Source organism: Asparagus officinalis, chromosome 10, assembly GCF_001876935.1.
Source record: "Asparagus officinalis chromosome 10, Aspof.V1, whole genome shotgun sequence".
Lineage (NCBI taxonomy): Eukaryota > Viridiplantae > Streptophyta > Magnoliopsida > Asparagales > Asparagaceae > Asparagus > Asparagus officinalis.
The window spans coordinates 62,103,822-62,111,358 of NC_033803.1; positions in this window are offsets into that span (position 1 = coordinate 62,103,822).

Sequence of the window (7,537 nt, forward strand, 5' to 3'; positions counted from 1 at the left end):
TTCTAAACTTATGACCCTTCCACTTCTAAAACTCATGCTATTAACCTTATTTATTCTAACATTTTAATTTGATATCCCAACACGCCCCTTCAAATCAAAATGTCTTTATGCCAAGCATGTCTCTTAGCCTCATGTGTAGGCATATAAAAATACTTATAGATATCCAGATATAGCTCAAAACAAAGAGAAGATAGTGAATGTTATTATCTAAGTCAAAGAGGATCATCCAAAGCTAAAATAAGCAAAGGAACACTGACGCGCATAGGCGCGGCAGTGGAAGGTGATGCGTAAACAAATAGAGTGAAGTGCCAATGGGAAGTTGTAGATCTCTTCGTTAGCTTTTCAACACATCTTGGATTACCTCATTCCGACATCGGACGAGGAAGTTAGAGCAAAAATACCCGAGAGGTCGTAAACTGCCTCGGAGGTGCGCGGCAATGTACACTGACGCGCATAGGCGCGGCAGTGAAAAGTGACGCGCAAATAAACAGAGTGATGCGCCAATGGGAAGTTGTAGATCTCTTCGTTACCTTTCTAACGCATCTTGGATCACCTCATTCCGATATCGAATGAGGGAGTTAGAGCCAAAATACCCGAGAGGTCGCAAACTGCCTTGAAGGTGCGCGGCAGTGATAACTAACACGGCAATAGCACGGTAGTACAAGGTGACATGCAGGTAAATAGAATGACACGCTTATGGGAATTTGTATATCTCTTCGTTAGCTTTCCAACGCATCTTGGATCACCTTATTCCGACATCGGACGAGGAAGTTAGAGCCAAAATACCCAAGACAGCGCGAACGGTCTCAGAGGTGCGCGTCAGCAGCGACTGCCGTGGAAATGTATTGCACATTTAAGCCATGATATGATCCAAATATGAAGACGCTCAAAAGACAAAAGTTGTAGATCTCTTAGTCAGCTTTCCAACGCATCTTGGATTATCTAATTCCGACATTGAACAAGAAAGTTAGAACCAAAATACCCAGGAGGTGCGCGGCAGTGGTAACTGCCATGGCAATGCGCGCCACCACCTACTGCCGCGGCCATTGAGAAGCTGAACACGTTATTTTTGACAGTTTTCTCGAGTTTTGTGCGGCCCACATGGCTTATTAACTGCTGGGGGTCACTTATGAACGTGGAGGAAGCAGTTACAAGCGAAAATCATGCCAACTACCCACGAAAATTGTGACATTTAAGGAGTTAAAAGTCGTGGGATGACGGTTACAAAACAGGGGGGAACCACTCCTTTGACCACGCCAGCAACGACTGTCACGCTAAAGGAATCTCTTCAGCCACGCCACCTATGGCTGCCGCGCCCAAAGGGGTAGTTGCTGATCGGTTATTTTCTCCAGTTATCATCCAAGAAGACTATAAATACCCTCCTAGGGCCATCATTGATAAGAGGGCAGATTGGGGAGAGCAATTAAGGCAGAGAGACTTGAGCTTTTGTAAATTTAAGCAAGAGAGAGAGTCTTCCTTCTTCACAAACATCCTCAAGAAGCTTTTGGCGATTCCTAGAGATCTAAGCTCTGACTTGATCTTTAGAAGAGTGAACATCTTACATTGATAAGATATTCGTTTTAAATTCTTACTTCGATAAACGAAGGAAGAATCCCCAAAACCTTCACGATTCAATCAGAGTCTGTGAATCGGTGGTCCACGGGCTAACGCACTCCCGGCACAGGCAAAGATCTCACGCAAGCAGCGATCCAAACAACGATCCTGCGTTTGTTTCTAAGGAGCTTGTAATTTGATTTTTTTTGTTGTAAAGAGTAGTTTTATAAAGTACGAAGCTCACTCTTTTGTATTCATTGTAATCGATAAACAGTTATAATGAATTCTACAACAGAACTTATTCCTGACGTAAACAAGCTGGCGACCACAGTGGGAGCCAACGGTCTCGCTACCGAGACCGTCGTGTCGTAGCCGATCAAGATTCCAGTTGAATCCACGGTCGAATACGAGTTCGACCAAACCAAGTTTGAGGAATATCTCTCATCATCCTCTTCAAGATCTTCATTGTCTCGCGAGTACAAGAGGATCTCACCATTGAAGAAGACTTACATGCCAAAGAAGGCAAAAAGTGAAGACTCTTGCCCAATCGTTGCCGAGGCCTCCCCTCGCAACATTATCCCGGCGACCCCCAAAGCCGGAAGCTCTGCTCACAATGATTCCACCCTAATTAAGGAATCGTTCGATCGAAGTTCGCCAACTCTAACGAAGAGGGCTCGTCAGAGGCAACGCCAATGTCTCTCTCGTCAAATGGCTAAGGCCTTGGAACAAACCGACGGGGTTCACTGCTACGCGGACCTAGAGTCGAGGAAGCATCAAGTGGTCCAGTCGTCCCAACGACAAACCACTCATATCTCTGCACAACTCACGACGGAGGAATGGACTCTCGTCAAAAGGGCTCGTTCGACCCTCAAAGATCGTATACAGAAGCGTCGTGCAAACGCTATTCGTGTTCGTGCCCTTCGTCAACAAACACAAGAAGGGAAGAAGAAAATGGTGTCTAAGGAAACACCAGAGAGTCGCAAAGTGTGGATCCCTAAATCCAAATTCGTACAAGAATTGGATCAGCAGGACCCATCTTTCAACCGTGACAGTGTAGACTGCCGCGGCAAATCCATCAACCGCGACAGTGTACACTGCCGCGGCAAATCCTTCGACCGTGGAAGTTTTCACTGCCACGGCATAGCTTTCAACCGCGGCAGTCTCCACTGCCGCGGCGCACCCTTCGACCTCGACGATTACTCCTGCCGCGGCCAAGAAGAAGCTCACATGAGTTCCCCTTCAGCCCCGTCAACATCCGTTCTTGGTCCATCTACTACAGCCATATCTGTTCCATCACCAAGGAAGCCACGGGTCAGTCCTGACCTGTCAAAATCCAATATCACAATGGCGAATCACCCGAGTCCCTCATCTGACGACCGAGGCAAAGCTTCGGTTAAGGAACGCTTGGGTCTAGTGAACGAACCCCAAGTAAAACTGTGGGTCGTAAATATCCTCCTATCAAAACAAAACAAGCCAAAAAAGAGAAGATACCAATTCACTCTCGCTTGGGGCCTGTAAAAATTCCACACCCACGGGGGGTGGGATGTAAACATATAACCTTGGATCACTCAGAGGTGACGACAAGTCGTCCTGCGTATATCAACAAGGTTCAAACACAAAAACAGAGGATAGGTTGCTTTGGTCACAATACTGACAAGCTGTACTATCAAACTAAAAGTGGAAACAAGTCACGAAAAAGGGTTGCTCGAGGAACAGAATCTCATTGTGTATGTGAGAGGCTTATTAAAATAGTATTATCTGAATATAGTTGCTCTAAAGCCATTCCGCTAAGAACTTCTGTGTTCCAGAGGCTTTTCACCGAAATGTTGAAGTCTAAGCTGAGACATTTCCGCAATAGAAGATCAGCTGTCCAAGATGACGAATTCCCTAAAGTCGCCATCAACATGGTTGATAAAGGAAAATCTAAGCGGCATTCAAGTGAATCAAATCCCGACTTTTCCCCGGAAGGAAAAGTCAATTCAAGAATTACTCAACGGATGTCTCGACTCCAGTTAAGAGCCATCAAACGTAGGGATTACAAGAAAATGCATGAAGGAATGTCCTCAGAGGATGAACTTTCAGACACTTGTTCTGCGATTGGTTCGGATGATACAATATCTAGCACAGGGCAAGCCAGAGAAGTATTCACAATCACTCCTGATCAATTTGCTCAAATGCTTCAAGAAGCTCTAGCCAAGCAACGTGAAGAAATTAGAGCTGAAATGAAGATGGAGATGGAGTTGGCTATCCAACAAATGAGAGAATTGCAAGCTCAACGGCCTCAACCTCCTGAATCCAGTCAGCGAGCTGAACCCACCCGCCACACTCAGAAAGTTATAGATGATAGCGATCCAGAAGTGGATGAAGTCATTATGGCTGATACACCTTCCAATGACAATAACACTAGCGGTGGTTCAACGGATCCTCCCAACAACAATATTGGGAGTGGTTCAATTGCACCTCTTAATAACACGGGGGGTGGCGCAATTATTTCTACTCAACGTCACTCAAAGAGAGATGAAGATGAGGACAAGAAAATGCAAGACCTTGAAAACAAAGTCAATGCTTTGATGTCCGCTCAGGAAGTAAAGAAGACGGGTATTCCGTGTCCCTATCCAAGAGAATGGGATTCAATTTCATACCCGGCAAAATTCAATATGATTAACTTTACACCGTTCGACGGGAAGAGCTCGCCTACTCAGCACTTGATTTATTTCAAGTCTCACTTAGGCATAATCTCCGGAAACGAGGCTTTAATGGTCCGGTCATTCGTTGGCACCCTTCGTGGGCCCACCTTCGATTGGTACCGACGTCTTAAGCCAGGGAGCATCAATTGCTGGGATGACATAGAAAGTTTATTCCTCAGCAATTTCTTTGATGATGACACCGAAGTGTCAATCGGAACCCTTCTGGATGAGAAGCAAAAAGACGGAGAGTCAGTCGATAATTTTGTCAAGCGCTTCCGTAACAAGGCAATGAATTGCAGAGATCCGTGCGTATCACAGAAGGGTTCTTCATCCCACCGAGATTTGCTTCGGACTCAAAAACAAAATCCAAGCCTTAATTGACTCCGGTGTCATAACGGCGGAACAAGCCAAGTAAAGACGACTTAACTCCATTGGGTGCACGAGTATAAACTGTTTCCCCCGACTCCATTGGGTGCACGAGTATAAACTGTTTCCCCCGACTCCATTGGGTGCACGAGTATAAACTGTTTCCCCTCACTCCAAAGAGTATACGAGTATAAACTGCTCCTCGATACTCCAACAGGTATATGAGTCTAAACTATTTCCTTTCTTTCACAGGAAGTTCCTGGAGGATGCCATGCATGGTACTCTTAAGGATAACCCGATCATGTAGCTGAATATAATGATAAACCCAGTTTCGTAAGGAAAGCTGGGGGTGGATGGTTCATGTAACGGAAAGTTCTCGGAAGAATGCTATATGTAATTTTCTTAGGAATAACCCGATCATTACAAACAAAGTGATAAACACTACATCCCCACGGTGATTTTTGAATACTCTTTTACTGAGATGAGATTCGATTACTTCGTTGGATTAATCTTCCCTCACAAAATTCTCATTTGGTCAAACCTTTAAACAGTTAGGACCCAAGCCAAAATCCCCTCTCGATTCCTTTCATGAACGAGAGGTCCACAAATTGAACGATCAAACCTTTAAACAGTTAGGATCGTCTTAAATTCCCATTTGATCAAATATTTAAACAGTTAGGACCAAAGCCAAAATCCCCTCTCGATTCCTTTCATGAACGAGAGGTCCACTAATTGAACGATCAAACCTTTAAACAGTTAGCATCGTCTCAAATTCTTATTTGGTCAAACCTTTAAACAGTTAGGACCAAAGCCAAAATCCCCTCTCGATTTCTTTCATGAACGAGAGGTCCACAAATCGAACGATCAAACCTTTAAATAGTTAGGATCGTCTCAAACCCCCATTTGGTCAAACTTTACTATAGTTAGGACTAAAACCAAAATCCCTTCTCGATTCCTTCAATGAACGAGAAGTCCACAAATCGAGCGGTCAAACCTTCCTACAGTTAGGATCGTCTCAAAACTCCCGCTTGGTCAAACTTTCCTATAATTAAGACCAAAACCAAAATTCTCTCTCGATTCCTCCAAGGAACGAGAAGTCCACAAATCGAGCGATCAAACCTCTCATTTGGTCAAACATTTAAACAGTTATGACCAAAGCCAAAATCCCCTCTCGATTCCTTTCATGAACGAGAGGTCCACAAATCGAACGATCAAACCTTTAAACAGTTAGGATCGTCTCAAACCCCCATTTGGTCAAACCTTACTACAGTTAGGACCAAAACAAAAATCCCTTCTCGATTCCTTCAATGAACGAGAAGTCCACAAATCGAGCGGTCAAACCTTCCTACAGTTATGATCGTCTCAAAACTCCCACTTAGCCAAACTTTCCTATAATTAAGACCAAAACCAAAATTCTCTCTCGATTCCTCCAAGGAACGAGAAGTCCACACCAAAACCAAAATTCTCTCTCGATTCCTCCAAGGAACGAGAAGTCCACAAATCGAGCGATCAAACCTTTCTATGGTTAGGATAGTCTCAAAACTCCCACTTGGTCAAACCTTACTACAGTTAGGACCACAACCAAAATCCCCTTTCGATTCATTTCAAGAACGAGAGGTCTACTTTTGAATTGAATAATCAAACCTTATGACAGTCAGGATTATTCAAACCAGTCCAGATTCTCTAAATAGAGATCCCACTTTAAGTTTCTTTTGCATCAGGAGATAGAATATAAAATTCTTAATTTCTGATTCTGGGTTCATCTCTACCAACAAACAAGAGACCAGGAGATGGAATATAAAATTATTCCTATCTGATTCTGGGTTCATCTCTACCAACAAACAAGAGATTAGGAGATGGAATATAAAATTATTCCTATCCGATTCTGAGTTTATCTCTACCAACAAAAAAAAGACAAGGAGATAGAATATAAAATTCTTCCTCTCCGATTTCGGGTTCATCTCTACCAACAAACAAGAGACCAGGAGATAGAATATAAAATTCTTCCTCTCCAGTATCGGGTTCATCTTTTTACCAAAAAGACGTAACCCATCAACATTTTCAAATCCACATTTTATACGTGGGGGACGTTATCTCAATCCCTTATTAGAGATAAATTTACATCTATCACACGTCGCCGGGTGGTACGTTCCCGTATTAACGACAAAGCCTTGTATTCAACATCATAGCACCAAGTCTAAGAGAGTTTATTCTTTTAGCACAACGTTACTTACAGAACGGACTTAAACAATCTGCATGCTAGCCCGATTCAAACGGTAGTCGGTAAAGGCTCATCAAACCCGTTGATGGCTGAGGGTTTGCCAAAAATCCTATAAATACGATAATCACTGACGCACCAGCTTTATTAGTTGGTCTTGTGACTTGAGTATCCGACAAACTCAGGATAAAATCCATACCTGCAGATGAACCGACCTGAATAATTGGTCCTGCAGTTTCGACACTCAGGACCGCCATGCTCCAACGTCTTAAGAGCTTAAACTGTGTAGACTCCAGTAAACGCACGAGGATAAACTGTGTTAATGCCTGTCAACGCGTCAATGATTTTCGCCAAAATAAGGCTAAGGAAAAAAGTCCAATGGATGATCTCAGGGGATTCAATTACGATCCAGATATGAATTCCTAATGAAGACAATCAGTTCAACATCAGTTCAACGATAAGAGCTAATTCACAAATCACAACATCAGTTTCAGTTCAAGATTTCGACAACAGTCAAGCGATAAACGTAACACCGGAAGAATTTTAGCTATTCTACAAAGCACTGAGTGGACTAAAAGATGAAGAAGTCAAGAGTTGAAGCCATTTACAGGTCCTTCTACACGATCTCCTCAACTAAATATTAAAGGGATTGCAAGTAAGACCTATCTTATCCAAAGTATCCCAGACTCCTCTATAAAAGAATGAGTCTAAG